General features: G+C 38.1%; 1 protein-coding gene across 1 annotated transcript in view; it reads left to right on the top strand.

Moving 5' to 3' along the window:
• The window catches only part of AQP10 (aquaporin 10), a 583,757-nt gene that overhangs the window by 498,906 nt on the left and 59,274 nt on the right, over positions 1 to 25,577 (top strand). The window lies entirely within an intron of this gene.

Genomic DNA, 25,577 nt, shown 5'->3' on the forward strand with positions numbered 1-25,577 from the left:
TCCTTAGTTTTTCATGCTGTCCCTCTGTAAATCTCATCAGACTCTCTTGTACCTCTCAGCTGTCTAAATCTTAGCAGAATGTCCAGATTTTTTGCCTCATTGTTTAACTTTTTCCACATAAAACAGCAACTGAGATTCTCTTTTCTCCATTGCAACTGCTCAGCAAAAGAAAAAAACAGCAGTGGAAATCTGTTTTTCTCTGTTGCTTGCCATCAGCAGCACTGATGTACTGTGCAAGCTTGGGAATGGAACTCCCATACCCATGTGTAGTACATCAGGAAATGGGGAAGAATGGGAAACAATGCAGAGGAACACTACAACACTATTAAAAAGACATTATTTAAGAAAGGCAAGTCATTTATTTGTTAAATAATGTCATTGTGTACTAGCAATAACCCACTCATGGCTGTGGGTATATCAGGATTTACCCACAGTTGGCTTTGTTTAATTACTTGGGCTTCACGCTTATGATTAAACCACACCAACCACGGGTGAATCTTGATATAACCATACCCACTTGTGGGTTCATAGGATCAGAGGAGGTTAACAAGCCTCGCCAAGTTTTACTCTTATTTTCAAGATCAACACCTATCACCCCTGTCCAAGAGGGACATAGGTGGAACCCCTGGGGTGAACTTACGGTTACCCATCCAGTTGTCCAGATTGTGTTTGAAGAGGGCCAGTGAGGTGCTCTGCATGACATGAAGTGGGAGTCTGTTCCAAATGTGTGGTAACCTCTCGGAGACCAATCTGTCCCTCAAGCAGGTTCTATTAATGTCACATACCAGGTTAAGAACATTAGAGTGAGTAATCCGTGTACCGTTTGACTTACGGATATGCAGCATTTCCAATAAAGCAGGGTCAAAGATTGCCTTATATGCAAGGCAGAGATCACCTCTGAGTAGTCCGTATGAAACAGAATAAAGTGACAGTAATTTCAGAAGATCCTCAGAGGACAGATACTGAAGACCTTGAAATTTCCTTGTGAAGAACCTTTCTGGTCTCTCCAATTGCTACAGTTGCTTGGAAAGATATGTGCCCAAAGGGGCACTGTACTCAATTATTGGCCTGATGAGGGAAGAGTCCAGGGAGGTTATAACTTCTTTTTTTTCTGGAGGCAATGCCCTTACTTATTAGATGAGCAACACAGAATGCCCTTCTTACCACTGTGGAGACATGGTGATCAAAGGTAAGGTTGCTGTCAACCTGTGTGCCCAGATCTCTCACCACTGAGTGCATACTTAGGATGTTGTTATTGATGTGGTAGTTAGCAGGAACATCACTCTTACCGAAAGGGATGATGATACATTTTTTGCATTGAGTTTAAGGCCATGACTTTGGCACCAGTCATTTGTTTGTGTAAGATCCTCTTGTAGGATGTTGACATAATTTGGAGATTCTATGACTTCTCCCAGTTTGCAGTCATTAAAAAACTTTGTCAGCCACAGATCTTTAGTTTTAGCTTGCACTTCAGAAAAATAGATTCCAAACAGTAGAGGTCCCAGTACTGATCCCTGTGTAACACCATTGGTTACACGTCTGCTGTTGGAGGTGGGTTCCCCTATTTTGACTATATGGGTTCTATCAGTGAGCCAGTTAGTGACCCATCTGATGATATATGGGTTGATGATACCTAGCTGGGTGAGTTTGTCAATTATGCCTGAGTGGGGGATAGTATCAAAAGCCTTGCCTAAGTCTAGGTAGGCTGTGTGTGCAGATTTCTCCTCATTAAGGCCCTTGGTGACTATCTTCAAGAAGCCCACCAGGTTTAACAGGCATGATCTCCCGTTGACAAATCCAACTTGAATAGGACAAGTGTTTGGAGGTTACCAATGTCTTTGTTGATAAGGTCCATGATGATTCTGTCCATGGCCTTACACATAAAGCTAGTCGGGCTAATAGGTCTGTAGTTCCCAGGGTCAATGGAAGCACCACTTTTGTGCAAGGGGATAACAGTGGCCTTTTTCCATTCAGCTGGGACAAAGTCAATGCTTAGACTATGATTAAAAAGAGTACCCAATGCTGTTGCTAATGCTTGTTTGAGCCCATGTAGGATGCAGCCTGTTATTGCTTAAATCTAATAAAGACACACAGGAGAGCTAAATGAATGCATCTGAATACTTTACAGACATCTGCCTGTAGATGGAATTCATGTGATATACAGTGTGTACTACTATTATGGGTACTTAAAGAGGTACTAACTATTACAATCCCCCATTTACTATGTTGTCATGTCCAACATCTGCCCCCGTCAAGGTAGCACAACCTTGCGGTTGTTTTATTTAAAAAGGTGGTGTGGAGTAATATGGAAAGTAGAGCAGAGGGACAAAATCTTAGGCATATTGTAATTTTTAGCATGAGGCATTAAAGAGTCAAAACACAGCTAAAGGAACTGTAGAATTCCCTTCAAATGACAATAGAATATGCAAAACAAAAGCCATGCCATTAAAAAGATAGATCATTTGCCTGTTAGTGGAGTTAAGTAAGTAACAGTTTATTCTCAATGTTTCAAGTTGCAACGTTTGTTTCTGCCATAGAAGTACAAAGGAGGAATGCAAAATAGCAGAGGGAATGCTGCAAAACATCCTTTAGGACAGAGATCTTCCATTATAGTTCCTGAAGGCATAATGTCTGTTAAATACTAGAAAAGCCAGTGGGTCTGTAATTGATATAAGTAAGAACAGAGAAGTAATGTTAGCATACATGTCCCAGCTTGAGCTATGTGTTCAGTTCTGAAAACGGCATGATCAGAAAGGCAGTAATAAAACAAAGACAGTCCTAAAAAAGGTAGCAAAATGTGCATATATGTCACCAGATGTCTTGTACAGAAGCATTAAAGTATTTTTTCTTACTGAAGAACCCTTTAAGTACCCCCAAGAAACAGAATGCTGATCAAAAATGTATTTCAGAGAAATCTGCAGAGTAAGATTGCAAGATGTAAGGCTAGAAGATAGAAAACCCAGAAGTAATATCAGGGCGCTACTTTTTTTCTGAAAACTGAATGGAATCTGGATCTTGACTCACAGTATAAGTTACTGAGTAAAAACAAGCCAGCACTTTAACTTAAAAGTGTATAGGCTAGCTATGTGAGTGCACATAAGATTTTTAGAGCTGTAAAGCCAACAATCAGTATGCTCTGAACTTATAGTAGTGGCTTGGAGAATTAAGTGCTACATTATCTACCCAGTTTTCGTGTTTCTATGAGGCTGTGTGCTACTTCATTCTTATGAGCGAAATACAAAATGAATAACTTTTTATATTTTCCGTAGCACTTTGAGTAAAGCTCATGATCAGTCTTTTTTGTGATGAATAGCACAATACAAAAATAGGTGTGTTTTAGTCTGTTACCCTTTGTCTTTGCATCTGCTGTGCTGGTCTCTTAAGTTTGTTCTTAATTTGAGCTTCATAATCTTTCATTCAAGAAAATAAAAAAAGCAATACATTTATTTGCAGTGTTTTTGTCTAATAGTCATACATTTCTGATTATTAAGTAGCTCAAGCAGAGTATGACAGCTATATGAAAAATAATTGAGTCCGTTTTGCTCCATGGTTTCAGAGAAGGCAAGTGCAAAATTAAGTTAGAAAAGCATTCTTGCCAATATTACACTGAGTCAGTAGAAGCATTGTTATTTTAATTTCACATCTGTGTCAGACAGCAATTTGGCTTTTCCTTTTCTGAATGCTGTATTTTTGAATATGATGTAAAGAATGTGGTTAGATTAACTGACAGATGGTTAGGAATGCGGTATTGCCTGCTCACAAAAGGTGTTTCTTGGAAGACTACTTCTCTATGCTGTGTGCTTACTGGGCTGTCTTGCACATGAAAGCAAACTCTATCTGTTAAAGAAGGTAGTTCTTTTCTACCCCACAGTTTCTATTCAACAAGAAGTGAATAGTATCACATGAATGCTTTACAGCAGTCACAGGTTTACCACAGGCAAAGTCACTGTAGCTTAACATGCACTTGTCTTTGCAGAATGAGATTTCTAAACTCCCCATCCTTCTGAGAAAAAACTTGCTGCATGGATATCCATATATGCAATGTAAAATGTGATTATTGTAAATAATGTGTGCTGCAGAAATGCATTAAAAATATATTTTTATGTGCTTTTCTGAGTTCAAGCAGCAGTCATACTTTCTCTGGGAAAATACATATACCCTGTATAATGTGCAGAAGAGAGATACTGTAGATACATAGCCTAATATGGTCTAAGTGGAAGGATGTAGTGAGACGTGGTATTTTGTAGTAATCTTGTGACTGATGAACCATTTCCTTTTTAAAGAAAGAAAGAAAAAATACATATATAAATATATATACTTTCTAAAACAGGCTGTAAAGCAGCCACTGTAACAATATAGTCCTGTGTCAGGATTTCATTAACTTGACCTTGACCAGGACCCCATCACATGTAAGAAGAAATTGCAGTCTAGTAAGTTTCATTTGCAATTATGCAGCACATTTCACTGTCAAAAGAAACAATCCCCACATCCCACTCCTGCACATGTAATGCCAGGTATCATTTCTGTTTCAACACAATGGAAACATTTTCTGCAAATGGAAAATTAGATACTGGTCCCATTCAACCTTTTTCTCCCTCTGATAGATAACATCATAATTTTCCTCTTGAGCACCTCAAAGTACTAAATTGCCATGCCCCACTGAGCTGGGCATAAGCCAGAATACTTGCTGTGAAAGAGTGGTACTAACTGTCAGGGTAGCCATGATGTTTGCAGAACTAGCCTTGTAAAAATAGAGACTTTTCATTCACTCCAAAGCCTCTTGGTACAGTAGGTGTCTACAAACATGCTGGAGAGACACTAGAGTTGCAAACATGTATTTATCTTAAACAAGTGTTGAATTTCCTCCATCAGCATCCTTAAAAACCTTTTATAAGTGCAGCATTTTTTTACTTCTTCTGAAAGACCCTGTGAGTGACACTAATCCAGTCCTTATTAAGATGAATGATTGACTTACACAAGGAGGGATGAATGTATTTTTTAGCTGTAGAGCTTATGAGATTTTTTGTTAACTAAGCAATCTGTCACTGAAACAGCCCAGTAAAGAATTATCCTTGCTTCAAGTTTCAGCTATAAAACACCAAAAAGGATTACTGAAATATATACATGATCATAGTATCAAAGGACATACAAGGCAACTGGGTCTAGTGGCCATTTACACCTTGCCATAGACTTTACCACTTTTTTTTCAAGGAGGGACAGGCCAGTTTCACCAGGGTTGAGTTTGTTTATACCCATCCATTAATCCAGTTCACATGCAGTGGAAGTTTGTTTCAGAGCAGTGGAAGGTACTGAGTGACAAATCTATCCCTCTACTTTGTTTTGTTAATTTGCTGATGCAGATTTAGAGTTCTGCTTTTTGTGTTTGTAGGACTGTTTGATTTATGAAGATGCAAAAGGTCTGAATTACTGGATCCCTAATGGCCTGAAATGAAAGGCAAGATTGCCACTATGTAGTCTGTAGGATACTGAATACAGGAACAGTACTTCCAGTCTCTCCTGGTAGTGCAAGTCTTTTAGGCCCTTGATCTTTTTAGTTAAGAATATTTGAGGTCTCTCCAGTTGCTTCATATGCACAGTGAGATACACTCCAAAAGGGGTATTGTATTATATGATGGGCTAAGTGTTTCATATGTCTAATGAGATACATTCCAAAAGGGGCATTGTATTCTATGATAGGCATAATTACTGCAGATACAAGGGGGTAAGGACTTCTTTGACTCTGGAAGATGTATCTTTAGTGCTCAGCTGTGCTAAATAGAAGGACTTCTTACCACAGGCAAAGACAAGGGAATTATCTACTGATATTCCCAAGTCTCTACTTTATCATTTTAAAGCAGGCTTTTGTCTATATTGTATGGTGGAGGGATTACTTTCTAAATATTTCAGTATTTCACTTTTTAGCATTTAATTTCAGTCTGTTATTAGCAAATGTAAGTTTTGTTGGAGTGCCTGTGTGCCACAGGGAAACTTAAGGTTGGCACCAGTTTAAAGTCTTTGGTTAAGCATTGATCATCCTTTGTGATTTGGAGATCCACAAAGTGTCTTCCAAATAGTAGAAATCTCAGCACAGCACCCTAAGGAACCCCACTAGTCACCTTCATACTCTCAGAAGATGCACCCACTACCCCCGCTGTGTAGATTCTGTCCATTAATCATTTTGCTATACATCTCACCATATGAGTCTCCCATTTGGATCTCACTTAGATTGTTGATTATGTTAGCATGTGGTATGGTATGAAATGCTTTTGCCAGGTCAAGGTATGTCATGTGAACAGTATGCTCACTGTCTATAGCTTGCATTACCCTTTAAAAGAAGTTTATTATATTCATTAGACAGGAACTAATTTTATAAAGACAAACTGTTGAGGTTAAAGTCTTATAAGATTTTTGCGATTATAGTTAATCAGGTCCATTATAATGTATTCCATAGCTTTACAAATGCAACTTGTTAAACTAATGGGTCTGTAATTTCTTGGTTCAGGGGTGGGGCCACCCTAGTGAAGTAAAGTTACAACAGCCTTTCACCAGACCTCTGGGACAAAGCCAGTAGCTAGGCTCAGGTTGAATAAATTAAGGATAAATAAGGATACTGGCTAAATAATTCACAACTACCACTAAACCCTAAACAAAACTAAATTACCCCCAAATACATCTCTTCCAAAACAACAGTATTCACCATTGCCTCTGCCAATTACAGCATGATAGAAGAAGTAAACTACACAAAATTACTGTGTATCATCATGGAGGACAAGTTGAAATTCAACCACCTTGTATCACACATGATTAAAATAATCATCAAAAACTAGGTATATTACACAGAGTAAAAACCTGCCTCACTGACATAGCCAGAAGACATATAGCCTCTGCTGTCTTACTGCCATCTTTCCTCTGTGCTGCCCCAATCTTCACTAATCTTCAAGTCTCACGACTGTCCATACCCATGCAGTGTTGTAATAAACTAGCCAAGTTTGCAGTAAACTATAACAGTAGAACATACCAGTGCCTAGCCTCAGACAATTAAACTAGCTAGAACTACCACATCACCTAGCTCATTTCTGGCTAACTACAATACACCAATTTCTCTATAAGCTAGAAAATTGTCCAGGCCTTAATAACTTAATACAACACTACTTCCCCAATAGAATTTTACTCTAGAGAAAAATCACTAATCACTATAACCAAATCATCTAATACTGCAGGTGACTCTCTGTATTCAAATAGTGTAGTGAAACTATGGAACCTTATCCCACTGCATTCAGAATGCAAGCTCATTTAAAACACAACTAAATCTTCACCTATCAAATTAAGGGATTTGCTCCTTATATGTCCAGGATAAATGTCACTGTTATCTTCAGCTTACCATATCACCAAACCATTTCTCTTTTTTCAGAATCCTATGCCCAACAACCAGTCTTCAACAATACTTAAATAAGTTAGTAGCATCTCCCAGCCATATACATAGTTTTATGACATCGCTCACTGCCCAAACTTCCATAATTCTAATATAAACCTTATGATATATATGTATAATTATCTATGAACCTGCTTTATATCCCACTTGTTAACTACAATATTAACATTTTCTACCCTACCTAGTTCCTTCCCTGAATTCCAGTTCTGTGAATTTCTAAGCAATAATCCCATGATCTATTATCTATTTGACAAACCCACCGATATACCTTTCCAAATGCACAGTGTTCAACATCTACTAATGCATAAGTATATTTTATGTTGTAATAGTTGCCTTTATTTCCTATGAATATAATTTAATTAGCAAATCCTATGAATGTGATTTAATTAGCAAATTAATGTGTAATTGTTATTTATATTGCTTAATATTTGTTTGTGTTTATTACTGAATGTTAGTTTAAAAATGTAATATGTTGGTGCTTTTCTCTTGGACTTTTGTTGAAAAGGAATTTTTGACTAAACCCAGTTGGACAAACCTGGAAAACAAAAGTTAAATAAATAAATGGGACAGGTGCCAACACGTGTTTATTACTGATTATCAAATAGCTGGATAGATCATCCAGTCTCACAGAAAAACAGTTTGTTTTTAAGAATACCTGTAGTAAATATTATTTAATAATGATGAAGAATTTAATATCCTTAGGCATATAAGTACTTTTACAGTTGTCTCAGCGGTGAAATTAGCACTGAATTTGTTTGCTACTATGTTTGCAATATCTACTGGACTGGAATAGGTAGTGCCATTTTTTGAATATGTTCTGAGTAATGTTGAGTGTTGTTCCTTGTTTTCATGATATAAACCAAAGAAGGCCTTGCAATTGTCTTTAGCTTATGATGTTAATCTTAGTTCATAGGATACATTTGTTTTCTTGATTATATTTGTCAGGTTCTTTGTTACCTTATTTATGTCACTCTTCATTTGAGGGTCTTTAGATTTGCTGTATAATCTTAAGGAATTGTTTTTCTTTTATTGTAGAATTTATTGATGATTATGGATCTCCAGGCTTGTTTGGTTTTGAACTTTCCATTTCATTTAGATCTAGTTGGGACTGTCAAGTTAATTTATTTATCTAGGTGAGCATAGGATTTGCTGGCATAATTCTTTGCCTGATTGACAATGTGTGTGTCCTAATACTGTACTGGACTTTAGAGAGTTCATCATAGAATTGTAGATTTGTACATCTAAATCTTTGAATTCTGTGATATTAGTAGCTTCAGGTTTGGAGATTTTGAAGGTGAAAGCTGCCAGTTGTGATCAGACATAATAAGAGATGAGGATACTAAGGACATATTACAAACAAATGCTATATTTGTAATGAGTAGGTCAAGAATATTTTTACTTCTGGTGAGTTCTTTAATGATGTGGTCCAGGGAATATTTGTTTATGAAATCTAAGAATGTTTGGGCAAAACCTACATTTGAGGTGTAGGTATCCCAGTTCATTAACAAGTAATTGAAGTCACACATGATACTGGAGTTCCTGTTTGTAGGAAGGTCATCCAGTAGGTTTAAGAATCTAACATGGTTTTCAGGAGTCACAGAGGTGGTCTTGTAACATGCTAGGATCTGACAGATGGTCCTATTTAGTATGATTTGTATCTCAATATGTTCTGCTTTTATGTCTCTAGGGATCTGTCTAGATATAATATGATATCCATCAAATATGAAGACACCACAACAGTTTCCATCAGGACTAAAGACATGACAGGCACAAAACCCAGGTATACAGGGAGTATTTTCTGGGTTTTTAAACCAAGTTTCAAACATGAAATATACATGAATGCACTCCAAAGGTAGGAGGTTCTCAAGGTCTGGTCACCAAGCAGAGTGACCTTGATGTGGTCTCATGTTTGAATTGTTTTGTCAGTTAAGTTGAGAGGTCCATTAGCTGGACTTGCCTAAAAAGGCACTATGGGGCTAGCAAGGTCCTCTGCCAGTATGTGGAAGCCTTGGAACAAGAGGCCCAAGCAGCCCCTGGCAATGCAAGTGGAACTGTGCAGCATCCCATTCCAAGCCGACACATACTGAATCCCCCTCAAATGACACCAGCTGTTCAGCCAGGCATTATTTTCTTTCTCATCATTCTTGGAGAAGGAAGGATTCTGCTCATTACAAGAGTTTTTCCTGCATTTGTGACATGCATGACTAAGAACAACCCAGAAATAAAGCAACTGCACCTGTGATGGTGTCTCCAAAAGGTGCCATTAATTTGGTGCAATTAATCCAACTTAAGAACAAATAACTAGCACATGGGACAATTCTTTAAGCTTAGATGATCCATTTAAAAATAAAGGTGCCTTATTAGACCTCAGAACTATTAATTACTCATAGTTTGTGTGCCAACCCTGTAGAAGAGGGTATATAAACCACTTCAACGTATATGGAGCACAACATAGTCCTTACAGGCAATGAACATAGCGTGAATCCAGATCACTGAAAGGGTATTGTCCTAATTAAAGTGGACAGCTTGATTCTAACCCTTACCAACAGAAATAACTTTCTGGAACCCAATTCCTCATCCTCTAAAAGGACTTTGATGTGATTAGGCATGACTTATTTTCCTTCATAATCTGAAATCCTTTAGCCTGAATGACACCAGTCTCCCCTGGTACATTAACTAACTCCTGTGCAAACTGCAGTGGAAAAGCAAGGCAACAGATCCATTGTTACATAACACAGCCCATCTGGCCAGAAATCATTAGAATAAATCAGCAATGCCAAATACATCTCAGTATCTAAGCAAAATGCATAAAAAAATGTTATCACTTATTTACAGCCTCCTTAATAGTATCCCATAATATGTAACCAAACATAAGGTTTCTAAGACAAGCATGAATACCTGCCCCATGTTTGAAATTTTCAAAATGCTTTGTACTGCATGAAAACACATCCACAAGATACACAAACATACCATTAAAACATAATATTTCCAACAACAGCACATGGTTACTGAAGCCATTTGTATTTTTGAATATTCAGACAATACTGGGAAAGAGCTGCTAAAAAGTGACTAATTTAATTTTTTTTGGATGTTAGGAAGCCCCTGTGCAAAACCCATGTGGAAGGCCGCATCACTGACTTCCTAACTGTTTCATTATTCTAGTTCTGAGACTGCACAAATAAATGTAAATGGTAAATAAATTTAGTACAGTTCCCTACTACCTTTCTCCCTCCTATACTGCTTTGCACTGTATTCCTTTATACACACACCCCCTCCCTAGCTGTACCTATATTTTCTACACTGTACCTTTTACTTCTTCCAAATAAACCCTCACTTCTTATTATTTTAACAACATCCTCATACTCTTACATTCCAGAGAAAATGCCAGGGTAATCTAACTATCTTTCTTCATAGAAAATACTTCTTTCCTATGTACACTCTACCAGCTTCCAGACTCCACTACCTCTAAATATCCTACTGCCCTGCAAATTCTTGACTCCTTGATCCCTACTTTCCCGCTAACTGCCATCAATAAACTACATAACTCTTTACTTAATCGTGTTACTCCTTAGCTTATCCTCTATTCTTCTCCTCCTACTTTGGCCATCTGTCATCCTACCATGACTCGATAATTACTTTCAGCATCTCTCCAATTTTGTGCCAACCAGCTATTCATACTTCTTCCCCTACACTCTCCACAGATCACAACAAACCTATTTAATGATACTCCCATCTTTACTCCAAATATAAACTGATTAACTCCATTTTAACTCAAACCAAAACAAAATTAAATGGGAAAATGCTCTCAAAAAACAGGTATCAGTAATTCCCCAATAAAGTAAAATCCTTCTAGGAGGAGACATTCACCCTAATCCTGGTCCTACCTATCATAATAAACATCAACGCACTTCTCTTCCATATACCACTCTAACCCCACAATGGTCAACACCCCCCCCCCCCAGCCCCAAACACCGGTAATCTAACTTTTGTGCCATAAATGTTATAAGCTTAAGAAATAAAATTGATTAACTACATGCCTGGATTACTCAAGATAAGTCTGATATTGTCACTGAAATGTGGCTTTAACTCAGCATAAACAAATCTGAAATGACACCTCCCAGATGTAATATTATCTGTGATGACCGTATAAAGAGGAAAGGTGATGGTATTCCTTTAACAGTTTCCAACAACTATCACATTTCCCATTACAACAAGCCAATATCAAAATCAGTTCAGAAGAATTTCATATTACTTTCCTAAAAATAAACAATTGTAAACAAATATGTATTACTGTAGTTTACATACCTCCTGACAACAATGCAGCTATACTGAAAAATATCCTACATTGAATATCTGTAAAATTCCAGAAGGAAAATGTTACTAGGTGATGTGAAAGTCAGTTGGTTGGACATAAACTCTAACTACCCTGCATCTAGCATGAACTTATTTGGTTTCACACAACTAATTAACAGCCCCACACATTATAGCAAGACATCTTATTCTTTATTATACTGGATTCTAGTATCAGACCCTAGTAAATACACCACGACAGGTACAATGTCAGACTCCCCCACTGATCACCTCCCAACCTATACAAGCAGACATCTCACACATACACTTAAACAGTATGTTTATAAAACAAAACACAACCTTTCCAAGTTTAGACCAGAAGTGATCATTACTGCCCTATCATCCATTAAATGGAACTTCCTAAAAATCCTCCCTTTATATGGTGCTGTAAATGAATTCAGTACAACTTTCCTGAATATCCTAAATTACCTTGCATCTCCTAGAAGGAAGAAATTACAAACAAATAATGCAATTTTGCTATCCAAAAAGGCTAGAATGCTGATGAAGAAAATCGGAAAAAGCATGGAAAGAATTGCAAAAATATAAAATACCACAGTAACTTGAAAACGTCAGAATCTTCGCAATCATACTAAAAAGCAAATAAATGAAGAGAAAAAAAACTATTTTACAATAACTTTCAGAATAATAGTAAACACAACCCTAAAATAATTAAAGTACTACTTTTTCCCCCAAATCCCTCTATCATGACAAAAAAATAAATAAATTCCTTTCTCAATAATACTGTCATTGAAGTCACTTCTCATAGCAAATTATTAGAGATGATAGTGGATGATAATCTTAAATTCAACCTGCATATACAAAATTGCATAAGAAAAACTCATCAAAAACTAGGGATGCTTTACAGAGCCAAAAACTTTCTCACCAAGTCAACTAAAAGCATACTTACCACTACTTATCTCTTCCCCACACGTCTTTATGCCGCTCCCATCCTTACTAACCTCCAGACATCACAAAAATCAAAACTTGAACAATACTATAACAAAGGTACTAAATTTGTGCAAATACCCCTTTCAGAACCCACCACTGTATACACTAAAAAGCCTAAATTGGTTAGAACTGCCTCAACTAACATATACACAGCTTCTTACCACTTATAAAGTTATCCAAAATCCATGTGATTATCCAGCACTAAATGACATTCTACACAACTATGTTCACAGTCAGTCATTACAATCCAACAGCCAAACCTCTTGTCTGTCCACAGACTTATCAAATCTGTTGGAAATTGTCTATATTCATACCATGTTGCTAAGACCTGAAAATGCTTACCTGTTTCCATCAGGTAAATACCCTCCCTCCCTCCCATCCATCAAAAGCATTCTGAAAGACTTCCAAGCCAAATGATGGCTCTGTGCTCACTCAATATCAGGATAATTTATATCCCTAAATGTGGACAAATACTTATTCATACCTTACATCTGCTTACTCTCCATTGTTCACTCACTTTCTTACTTCTATCAGTTTTTCTCCTCTAACTTTCTCTATAAATATACCATAAGCCTGCTTTTCTCTTACTTCGTATTGCAATTCCTGTTTGTATTATAATTTACCTTTAATTTCTCTATAAACTGGCTAAAATTTCTCTAAATATTAAATCATCATCATCATACACCTTGTATCTGTTCTTCACCAATGTTTTCTTATTACGTCTAATTTGTTATAATTATTTAAACTATAGATTTTTTTGTATTATTTTTGAAGATAGAATTATTGCTCTTAAAATGTTTTGTAATACTTTGGAGGTTTACTCCATGGGCCTCCAGTGAAAGTGGGCTCCTACCTAGTAGGACTTTCCCGGTAATCAAATGTCAAGAAATAAATAAGAAAGACATGGGTTTCCAGCTAAAGTAGGTACTGCATTTGTGGGTTATGTGATGTCAGAACTGCAATATTTCATTAGAGAGGCAGTGTAGATTGCATCTCAGGGGGGAGCTGAACTGCTGTTTCACTTTCTCATTAAATTTTTACTTGGCATTGGCCTAATACAGTTCATTTTTAATGCTGACCTATGTTTTCAGATGTAGTGCTAAATGGACAATAATATTAACAGTATAACTGCAAGACAATATCCTGTTAGATCCAGTGTCTACACAGTGTAATATCTAGCAGAGCTCAGTCCTTGCACTGCATCTGTCCACTTTATATGTGTTAGGGGTCTGAATGGAGAGATGAAAAGTCAGCAAGCAAAGGAGAGTAGTATTGCTGAAACTTGAATTTATCCTCAAGTCTTGGTGAGTACTTTCACGAGGTGGACCCTGTATTTCACAAAATCTCACCAAGGCGACACTGATATATAGACTGTATTTATATAGCATATATCATGGACAGAATGAACAGAAGTAGGTCAAAAACTAAAAATAGCTGGGTGCACAAGACCCAGGATAAAAAATTGCCCAATCCTGGTAGGCACACTGGCACCAGGACTGGAAAAGATGACAGTGTAGAATCCTCAAAGTATAGAAACATTACTACAATGGGGCCAGGCCAGACCCAGGGGGAGGATGCCCCCCCTGTTATAGAAGGAAATAGCAGCCCACAAAAATCACAAAAACTGATAGGCCAAAGAAGAGCCATAAAGATGATAAAGTGGACTACTGAGGATAAGAAAGAAATGATGTATTGTTACTATTATGCAGAAAGTCCAGAATTTCCAGACACAAGATATAAAAAATGATTGAGAGAAATCAGAGGAAAGAAAAATACTTCCACAAGAAAAACTGTCAGAAGCTTCAAATGAAAATTCATGTTCATTAATACAACAGATTTGTGAAGAACAGTATATAGGTCAAGACACCTTGATCTATTTGGAAAAAGAAGCATCTGAGGAAGTATGATAATATAAGCAACAAAACCAAGAGATATTTGAAAAGTATAAAAAAGAAACATGGACATGGAAAAGAAAAGACATTTGATATGGTACAATATTTATGCAAAGGAGAAAGCCAAATTAATCAATGTAAAGAATCAGCCCCAAAGATATTCAAAGAGAAATACAGGCAAAGGCAGGGAAAATTTCACAATATAAAAATAATATCACAAAGATGGAACGTATAAAAAAAGATTAGTAAAGTAGAAGTTAATAAAATAGAAGTTGAAGTTATGGAGTGACTGTGAAGTGAAGGATTTGATTTAGAAGGTGTAACACAGGTAACATCACAGCAGGATGGAGTGAGTCCCCAAAGTAGGGAGAAACAGGAAGATCAGGAAACATCTGAAGAAGAAATATGGACATGGGAAAGAAAAAAAGATTTAATATGGTGTAATATTTATGCAAAGGAGAAAGCAAAACTAACCAATACAAAAAGGGCAGCACCAAAGATAACTGCAGAGAAATGCAGCAAAGGAATCCGGACATGGAAAACTTTACAATACATAAAATAAGAAGATAAAGAGGAAAAGTAGAAAAGGAGATTAGAAATGGAGAAGTTAAAGAAATAAATAGAAACTAAGGTTATGGAGGACCTGCAAAGTGAAGGGTTCAGTGTAGAAAATCTAATTCAGAAAGCACCACAATAGGACAGAGTAATGGATATCCAAATTAAGGGGAAACCAGTGGAACAGGAAGCAACTGGTCAGGTGCTATGTGAAAATAATTTGCAGCCTCCCACAGGAAACCAGTATAAACATTCACTTGAAGCTAGACAGCAAGGGAAGGAATAGAAAACTGTGGAAACTCTAATGCAGTTAATGTTGAGGAGTGATAGGCCAGTGAGTTCCTATATGACAGAGCAGGTCCATTTCTAAATTTCGAAATCCCACAATCTCTACTTTCAATATCCCGAACCCATAATGCCAAGATTGTGGAATCTTGAAATTATAAAAACAAAAAAAAGAAAACATGACAACATCCAAAAACATGTTTTTGCAGAGGGACAACCCCCCCCCCCCCGGCACCCACCACATCCCCTGCAACCTAAATATACTAACTCTGAAATCACTGTACAGTGAAGAGAATGGCAATGTAGATCACTATACAGTGCGGAACGGGAACATTACCATTCTCTTCACTGTAGTGCAATCTTGGAGTTAGTATATTTAAGTTGCAGGGTGTGTGGGGGTGCAGCCCCCCACATGGGGGTAGAGGGGGGCTTGCCCCCTGCAAAAACATGTTTTTGCAGAGGGACAACCCCCCCCCCCGGCACCCAACACATCCCCTGCAACCTAAATATACTAACTCTGAAATCACTGTACGGTGAAGAGAATGGTAATGTAGATCACTATACAGTGCAGAACGGGAACATTACCATTCTCTTCACTGTAGTGCGATCTTGGAGTTAGTATATTTAAGTTGCAGGTTGTGTGGGGGGTGCAGCCCCCCACATGGGGGTGGAGGGGGGCTTGCCCCCTGCAAAAACATGTTTTTGGATGTTGTCATTTTTTTTTTGTTTTTATAATTTCGAGATTCCACAATCTCAACATTATGAGTTTGGGATATTGAAAGCCGAGATTGTGGGATTTTGAAATTTAGAAGTGGACCCGACAGAGCAACAGATGACACAGGATGAAATTGAAGAGAATGTACCACAGAAAGATGCTATAGAACATTCTATAGAATCCCTGCAGGAAATGGAAAACAAGGGATGTGGCCTCAGTTTGGAAGTAAATGAACTAAGAGAAGAGCTGCTTGATTTAATAGACAAAGACAGATATATTGAGATCAATGAAAGAAATAGACTGCAGAAGGTTAACAAACCCAAAAAGTCAGAAGTCTGATAAAACAAATGAACACAGTAATTAGGACTATTCATAGAGATCCATGCGATATAACAGAAGTAAACAGGCTATATTACTGTGCAGCTAAATTAATAATAGATAAAATTTTACCACAAGAACACAGGGTAGTAAGGAAAAGGAAGGGGAGAAATCGAATATGTCATGAAAGTATCGAATAGAGAAAACTACAAAGCAATTAAGATAAGAAGTGCCACTGTTAGAAGAGTATAGAAGAGGGAACAGATCAACAAAAATACTTAGAAAGATAGATGTGATAAAAGCAATGTGCAGTTTTATAATGGATCAGGATCTACCTTGCACTATTGCAAATAATAAACTATAAATCTCAGCACAGGCAGAAAAACTTAGAAGATATACAGATAAATATAAAGGAAAAGTACAAAATAAGCAATTTATTGATGACCCAAAAACGTTTTACAAAGAATTTGGAAATAAGGTAAAAGGAATTGAAAGACTGCAAAAAAAAGAAGAAATAGATACATTTTGGAGAAGTATCTATGAAGATCCTGTGGAACACAACAAAGATGCTAAATGGATAGAAGAAGTAAAAGAAAGAATAAGAGAGTTAAAGGTACAGGATATGAAATGGGATGAAGTAACAGCCAGAGAGATTGAAACAAAGTTAAGAAAAAACTCTAATTGGAAAACCCCGGGCCCAGATGCAGTACCTAACTTTTGGCTGAAAGTATTAACATCTTTGAACGCAGATTTAGCCATGAGTAAGAACTATTTATATGCGCACACCGAACAGACACCAACCTGGTTAACAACAGGAAAAACAATGCTCCTACTTAAGAGTGAACCTACAAGCTACCTTAAAAATTATAGACCAATAACTTGCCTTCTGACGACGTATAAATTATACATGGGAATTGTTACCGACAGAGTTTATAGTCATTTAGAAGAAAACTCAATTATGGCAGTAGAACAAAAAGCCAATAAAATAAAGGATCATTTGTTGTTAAATAAAGTCATAGTGGAGAATTGTAAAAAGGGGAAGAATCTAAATATGGCATGGATTGACTACAAAAAAGCATTCAATAGTATCCCACATTCATGGATAAAAAAGTGCTTAAAAATTTATAAAATACACCCTACACTGATCAACTACATTACAGTGACCATGAAATAGTGGCAGACCACTTTGCAATTAAGCCATGATAAAGTACAAATTATTATCCCAGGGATAAAAATTCAAAGGGGGATGTTCCATGGTGACTCTGTGTCACTGCTGCTGTTCTGCCTTACCCTTAACCCATTAAGCTGTCTACTTAACAGCTTAGGCCATGACTATAATTTTGCTCTTAGAAAACAACAGTGTAAAGACTTCTCATCTTCTCTTTGTCGATGATTTAAAACTGTATAGCTCATCAGATGAGAAACTGAAAGCACAATTGCAAGTTATCAAAACTTTTTCAGATAATATAAGAATGTCATTTGGTCTTGATAAATGTGAAAAAGTAACCTTTAAAGCAGGAAAATTGCAACACCAGGAAAACATCAGTTTGGGACAAGAATGTGATATAAAATAACTTGAACAAGAAGGAGTGTATAAATATTTGGAAATTGATGAAGGATCAACAATAAGGCATGACCAAATGCAAATAAAACTTAGTAAGAAATACTTCAGAAGACTTAAATTAATCCTGAAAACAGCACTGATATCTAGGAACAAAATCCAAGCTATAAACCAATTTGTTTATCCTGTCCTAACTTACAGTTTTGGAGTGATTGACTAGCCCCAAAATGTGTTGGATAGATTAGATAGGAAAATAAGAAGGATGCTTTGTGCTCACCAAACGATTGATAAAAATCAGTGCATACCAAGATTCTATATTCCTCGTTCTAAAGGACGGATGAGCCTCCTTGAAATTGCTTATATGTATAGATCTGCAATCGTGGGACACCACACATATCTGCTGACCTCACAAGATCCAAACATAGTGAAAGTTTTGAAACATGGTGAGAATAAATCTAAGATAGCTTCTCTGCTTAATCTAGCAGAAGCATATTGGCATCAAGCAGGAATGGAAATCAATCCAGAAGTAGATAAAAATCAGGCAGTAACTGAATGTGCCAAAAAACAAAAGAAGAAATATAAGGTGAAGGACCAGATAAGAAAGCAAGAAATGTGGAAAATTTATAAATATAGTTGCAAGTATAGAAAACGTCTGGAACAACCTCATGTTGATCAGGAACAAATGCAGGAATAGTTGAGGAGTGGAGAATTCAAACCAAGAGGTGAAAGATTAATTTTGGTGGCGCAAGATAGTGGGCTGCGTACACGTTGACTTACAAAGTCCATTGAACATGTGGGAGAAACAGACAAATTTAGGTTTTGTAAAACCAAATTGAAAACAGTTGCACACCTCCATGCTGGTTGTGACATACTAATGGCAGAAGGACTGTATATTAAAAGGCATAATTATAATGTGGCAAGACCGTTGCACTGGGGATTATGCAGATATTATGGTACTGAAGTGGCTGAAAGCACTGGAACTATGAGCCACAAGGCAACATAGAAAATGAAAAAGTTTACATCATATGGGATCATCCCCTACCAACCGTTCAAAAGAAAACTGGATATAGTGGTCCAAGAAAAGACAAAAGTAGCATTGATCATTGAAATTGCCACACTCAGTGACTACAGTGACTTGCATACAGAGAGACACAAAGTCATAAAATATCAGGATTTGCAGGCAGAATCAAGAGCAATGTAGAAGAAAGATATGCAGACACTTCCAATAGTAGTAGAAGCAATGGGTCTTATAAAAAAGAATCTCCAATCGTATTTAGATATGCTACCAATACATGTAACTCTGTACAAATTGCAGAAGGAGTCGTTACAGGACACATTGCGGGTGCTGCAAAGAGCACTTTTGTCTGACATCAAAGATTGAAACATTACTAATTTCATGAACTTTAATCATACTTTGACTTAGGAATGTGGTCCATTCTCATCATGGTATTAGAAACCCAAAAGATTTGGAGAAATTTAAGGGTGAAACCACTGTGGACCAGCAGCCCTAATTCTGCAATGTTCTCCAGTGTCTGGACTTAATATTCTCATTAAAGACTGAAAACTGGCTTCAACATATTTTAAACACCAAAATATCCAGAACTCTGCTACTTGGATGCAAATCTTTCACTCCTGATAGGTCTCATTTATTGTAATTGTGCATCACAAAAAACAAATTAACTAAAGTAGATCCCACATATAACTACTAGGTTTCTAGTCAACCAGTAACATAACCTCCACAATCCATATTGGTTAGACTATAAATCTAGGCATGCTAGTCATAGTGAAATTATATATAATTCCTGAAACCACTCTACAACTCCATCCCACTCTACACCTGTTTTGCCTTTATTCATTACTTCTTTATTGGCTGACTTCTTCCATTCAATATTTGTACTTCTCTAGCAGTTTGTCCCCTTACTACTACATGTAAGCATTATATATATATATATATATATATATATATATATATATATATATATATATATATATATATATATATACTAAATTATAGTCTAATACTCAAGTAGATAAGGCAGAGTAATATGCTTAGGTTCATAGGATGGTACTCGGCTATTGGCCCTACATACAAGCCTAGCCATAAAAATTCCCTGGTTATGTCTTCCCATAATATTTACTTCCCTGGACCCCTGTCTAGCAGGGCGACTGATGTGATCCCCAGGGTGAATTTCCTATCTCCCGTCCAATCGTCAAGGTTCCTTTTGAAGAGGGCCAAAGAGGCACTCTGCTTGACATGTGTGGGCAGTCTATTCCAGAGTTTGGGGAGCCTCTGGGTCAGGAACCTATCCCTGCAGCATGTTTTGTTCATTGCGATGACAAGGTTTAAATCCCTGGAGCATGTGGCTCTGAGGGATTGAGATTTCTTTAAGTGTAGCATGTCCAACAGCTCTGGGTTTTACATGGCCTTGTATGTTAAGCAGAGATCGTCTCTCAGTAGACGATATGCAACAGAGTATAGCTGGAGTTTTTTTTAGATGGTCAGCACAGGGCATCTGCTTTAGGCCTGTGATTCTTTTAGTGAGGTATTTCTGCGGCCTTTCCAGTTGTTGCAGATGTCTTGAGAGGTACATACCAAACGAGGCATTGTATTCTGTAACGGGTCTAATGAGGGATGAGTACAGTGGGTCAGTGACTTCCTTTTTTCTGGATGAAAAGCCCTTAGAAGGATTTCCTGACTGTTGTGGTGATGTGGTTATCGAAGGTGAAACCACTGTCCACCTGTGTCCCTAAGTCTCTTATCACACTTTTGGTGTTTAGTGTACTGCCACCTATGTGGTAATTCATGGGTACATGTTTTTTTCCCAAATGGGATAACTATACATTTCTTGTCGTTGAGCTTGAGCCCATGGGTCTGTCACCAGGCATCTGTTTCTGTAAGGACCTTCTGTAGAATATCCACATCATTTGAGGATTCAATAATGGCTCCCAGTTTGCAGTCATATGCGAACTTTGTTAGCCAGAGTCCCATAGTGTTGGCCTGTACTTCAGAGAAGTAGATGCCAAACAAGAGCGGTCCTAGGACTGAACCCTGAGGTACTCCACTTATCACTTGTCTGGAGCTGGATTTAGAGTTGGCTACTTTTACAGTGTGGGTTCTGTCAGTAAGCCAGTTGGCAACCCATCGAGTGACATACGGATTAATGCCCAGCTTAGTAAGTTTATCTATAATTCCAGAGTGGGGGATGGTGTCAAAGGCCTTGGCAAGGTCCAGATAGGCTGTGTGGACTGCCTTACCCTCGTCCACATCTCTGGAGACTTATTCTAAGAAGTCAATCAGGTTCAGGAGACAAGATCATCCCTTCACGAACCCAAACTGGATGGGGTCCAGTGTTTGAAGGTTGCCAATGTCTTTGTTTATAAGTTCCATGATAATAAATTCCATGGCCTTGCAGATCAGGCTCGTCAGACTGATGGGATTGTAGTTCCTGGGATTCAAGGTGGATCCCCCCTTGTGGAGTGGGATAACTATAGCTGTGTGTCACTCAGTGGACATGAAGCCTGAGGTGAGGCTATGATTAAACATGACACTTAGGTGAGGTGCCAGTTCATTTTGTAGTTCATGTAGTACACAGCCCAGGATGTCGTCTGGTCCCATGGATGCTGTATGCTTAGCTTTGGAGAGTGCATTTTTTACCTGTATGGCCATTATTACCAGAATGTGGCATTCTTTTGGTATTGAGATGGGCCCTTTAGGGGGTGAGAGGGGGGTGAAGTTGGCACTGAATCGATCTGCCAGGATATCATTAATATCCTTGGGATCAGTATATTTAATGCCATTCTGTTGTAGCTCAGAGCAGATCTGAGCATTGCCATTTAGATTCTTGACATAGCTATAGAATGCATTGTGGTTGTTTTTGGAATCTTTGGCAATTTTATTTTCGTAACTAGCTTTGGAAGATTTTATGAGGGATCTCAACTTCTTACTGAGGCTGGTAAGGGAGTTTTTTGCATCCTGGGATTTTCCTCTTTTCTGCAACAATTTTTCCTTTTGTTGTAAAGTTTGTTTATGGCAGAGGACCACCAGACTGGCTTCCTTTTTTTGGGGGAGAGCATCTTGGTTCTATTTGGGATGGCACGATTCATGCATGAGTGGATGTGCTCGTACAGTGCCTTAGTGTAGGATTCATCAGTCAAACTTTCTGTTCCTGTCTGCATGGGTCTCATGAAGTTTGCCACTTCTGACTTGAGTAGCATGAAGTTGGCTTTGGAGAAGTTTTTTACGGTGGTTTCCTTACTGGGGGGATGGAATGTGGATGTCAAGCGTAATTAGCTTATGGTCAGACCTAACCAACGAGGGGGTGACCATAGGTGTGGAGCATTGATTTCCCATGTTGGTAATGACCAGGTCTAGGATACTGGAGCCCCTGGTGGGACTATGGATTAGTTGATCCAGGGCGTTGGAATTTATGAATTTCAAGAACCATTGGGCAAAGGTATTGGTACACGAGTAGTTTTCCCAGTTAATGGCAGGGTAGTTAAAATCACCCAGTATTAGGGTGTTTGGTTCTATCTTAATATTTTCCAATGTGTTTAGAAAGGTGTAGTGAGAATCTTGGGGCATGGTGGAGGATCTGTAGCAAGCTACAGTTTGGATTGCAGTCTTACCTAGTGTTAGTTGCACCTGGAGAATTTCAGACGCATTGTGTTGGGCAACTAGCCTGGTGGTGTGAATATCCTTGGTGAATTTGGACACTCCACCACCTTTAGTGTTTCTGTCCTGGTTTGGTGGCCGAAAAGTGTGGTAAGAGTTGTAGCCTGCTATTGCTCTCTGGAGCCTTGAACCAGGTCTCAGTTACTGCACAGATATCAATGTTCTCCGTTTTTAGGAGTGCCTCGAGAGAGTGCATTTTGAGGTTTAGACTTCTAGCATTGAGTAGCATTACCTTCAGAGTTTGCATGCTTGCACCTGTTACGGTGGTGGTTTTGTCCTTTGAACTTTGCCTAAAAAATGTAGTATAGGGGTGGCAAGAGCCTTAGCCAGTAACCTGAATCCCAGGGGTGACAGGTGCAGACCATCTCTGGCAAAGCATTGTGGTCTGTTGAACATTTCGTCCCAGGCAGACAGATACTGGATCCCCTTTGAATGACACCAGAAGCTTAGCCAATTGTTGAAGTCATTCATTTTGTCCTTATACTGGGGTATCGTTCTGGGCGAAGGCAGGATGCTACTCAGGGCTAGGGTCATACCTGCCCGGGCCACATGATCCGAGAGCTCTTCCATGTCTCTTTTCATGTAGTCCAGGGAGGTATGTCTCAAGTCATTCACTCCAATCTGGACAATGACAGAGTCATATCTGTACTTGTTGTGGAGTGATTTGAGTGCATGCGTTATGTGGCGGATCCTGGCACCCAACAGGCAGCTGACTGTCATTTTCTCCTTGTCCAGCCTGGTGAGTGGGACATCTGTGTGCCTAACTATAGAGTCACCTATGACTAAAGTGTTGGGTACGTTGTCTTGCCTTAGGGGCTGTTGTTGGGTGGCACACTGGGCTATGTGACACTTTGGTTGTGATTGGTGTTCATCTGCATTTCAGCTTTGGAGGTCCTTGTTGCTCGGGCAGATTACTGTTAAGGGCCTCCGCATATGTGAGTTTAGTGTTGCTATGTGTGGGTGTTGTGGTGTGGGTTTAGAAGGGCTATGTGTTGCTTGAGGTATAGTGCTGGTGTTAACCTTCTCCTCTTGACTGTCTAGCACAATCTTGGGTGGAGAGAGCTTTTCTTCCAGTTTTGCTATGTAAGTGCATGTCTCGCAGTTTGTAGTATTGGGTGGTAGGAGGAGAGGGTTGTCTGTGTACATAAGGCAATTGCTGCATTGCCCCAGTATGCCCAGATTCACCAAGTGGACAGGAGAAATCACCAGAAGTTGACCCTTGGACATGCCTAGTTTGGTGCTTTTTTTTGTAAAGTACAAGAGCTGTTTTCCCTTACCTTAGCAAGGTACTTTGCAATTATAGGCTGTTTAGTGCCTAAGATGAATTTCTCCTTATTAACAAGAAGAGTTGAGTGCTTGTATCAGTTTAAGGCTTCCTAGTGCTTTCCAGCAGGTTTTAGAGCACGTGCTAGTCACAGGGATGCTTAAAGGTAAGATGAAAAAAAAATGTTTTATCCTAAAAACTGCAGTGTGCACTAGAGGAGTTACATGTGGAAGTAGGTAACTTAAGTTTTACCTGTCTAAAAAGTTAAGTTTTAGTGGAGAGTCACTATTTTTAAAACAGCAAGATAGATTGAAAGGGGGTGGCACTTTTGTATTCTGGTATTATGGAATACAGTACTATGGAATACAGTAGGATGGCCAATACATTTAAATAGTTGAAGAGGAGTGATTTCACAAAGTGATAATTTTGTGCTTACTCACACAAGCCAGTAAAGGCAGAGAGAAAGTGAGATATATGATCAAATTAACATAAGGGGCAGGCAACTAGAAAGACAGTAGTGTTTAAGAAAACAACAGTAACCGGGAAGGAGGGTGGGGGAAAAACAGAGCTGTGATCTCTTTTCAAGTTTTAATTTGCAGTTAAATGAAGAATACAAGTAAAATACAAGGTAAAGAAAACAAATCACAGTACTCAAAATAGAAAAAGGCAATAAAGTAATACAAAATAGAACAAATAAAAAGCAAACTAACCTTTCCCTCACAGCAAAGTGTAGCAGAGTCTGGGTGAGCACAAAATACTTCTATTATATTTATATTTTATGTATAGTACTTTATTCCACTGAACTGATCTAAACAGGGCACTCATTCAAGTATGTAAGCATTGTTTAAGAATGTAATTTTTATGATATTTAGCACTGTTTCTGTATTATTTGTTTACTGGGAAAGTCTGACTTGGAACAAAGTCAGTTTTCAGCAGAGGCCTGGGGGAAAACACTCCAGACGTATGTCTTTGTAATGTGAGAGGAAACCGGAGCACCCAGAGGAAACCAACATGAACACAGGGAGGACAAACAGACTCTGCACAGAAGGCACCCCAGCTGAGAATCGAACCAGAGAACCTCTTGCTGTGAGGCAACAACACTACCACTGTACCACTGCACTGTACAAAAAGTTTGTTTTATTGAATATAATCTTTGCTATGTTTATACTCTTACTGGACTGAACATGAAAATTTTCCATCTGGATCAGTGTTCTGTTCAGGTTAGCAAATGAAAATAAATAAAATGAAATAGAATACTTATAACCCCCTTTGTATCAGGCCTTAATAAATTGGAACACACTGCTTTCTTGCCAGAACTGCTGCTGGAGACGTCACTTACCACATCATTACCTGGTCAGCTGCTTTGAAACTGGTCTATACTTCAACGCTGGCTCTGCTTTCACTAACCTGGTATCTTCAGTAGCAAATATAACATTTACTTTTGAGGACTCAGAGCCATAAGTCCCTGAAAAATTTCCTCAAAAATGACTGTCATATCTAACATGATGCAGATACTCATGTTTATTATAATTAAACTGGGCTGTGGTGTCTCATGTAACCAATAGACAGATTTGCCATCCTGTAA

The sequence above is a fragment of the Protopterus annectens genome, chromosome 8.part0 (assembly GCF_019279795.1).
Source record: "Protopterus annectens isolate FY-2018-M chromosome 8.part0, PAN1.0, whole genome shotgun sequence".
Classification (NCBI taxonomy): Eukaryota; Metazoa; Chordata; order Ceratodontiformes; family Protopteridae; genus Protopterus; species Protopterus annectens.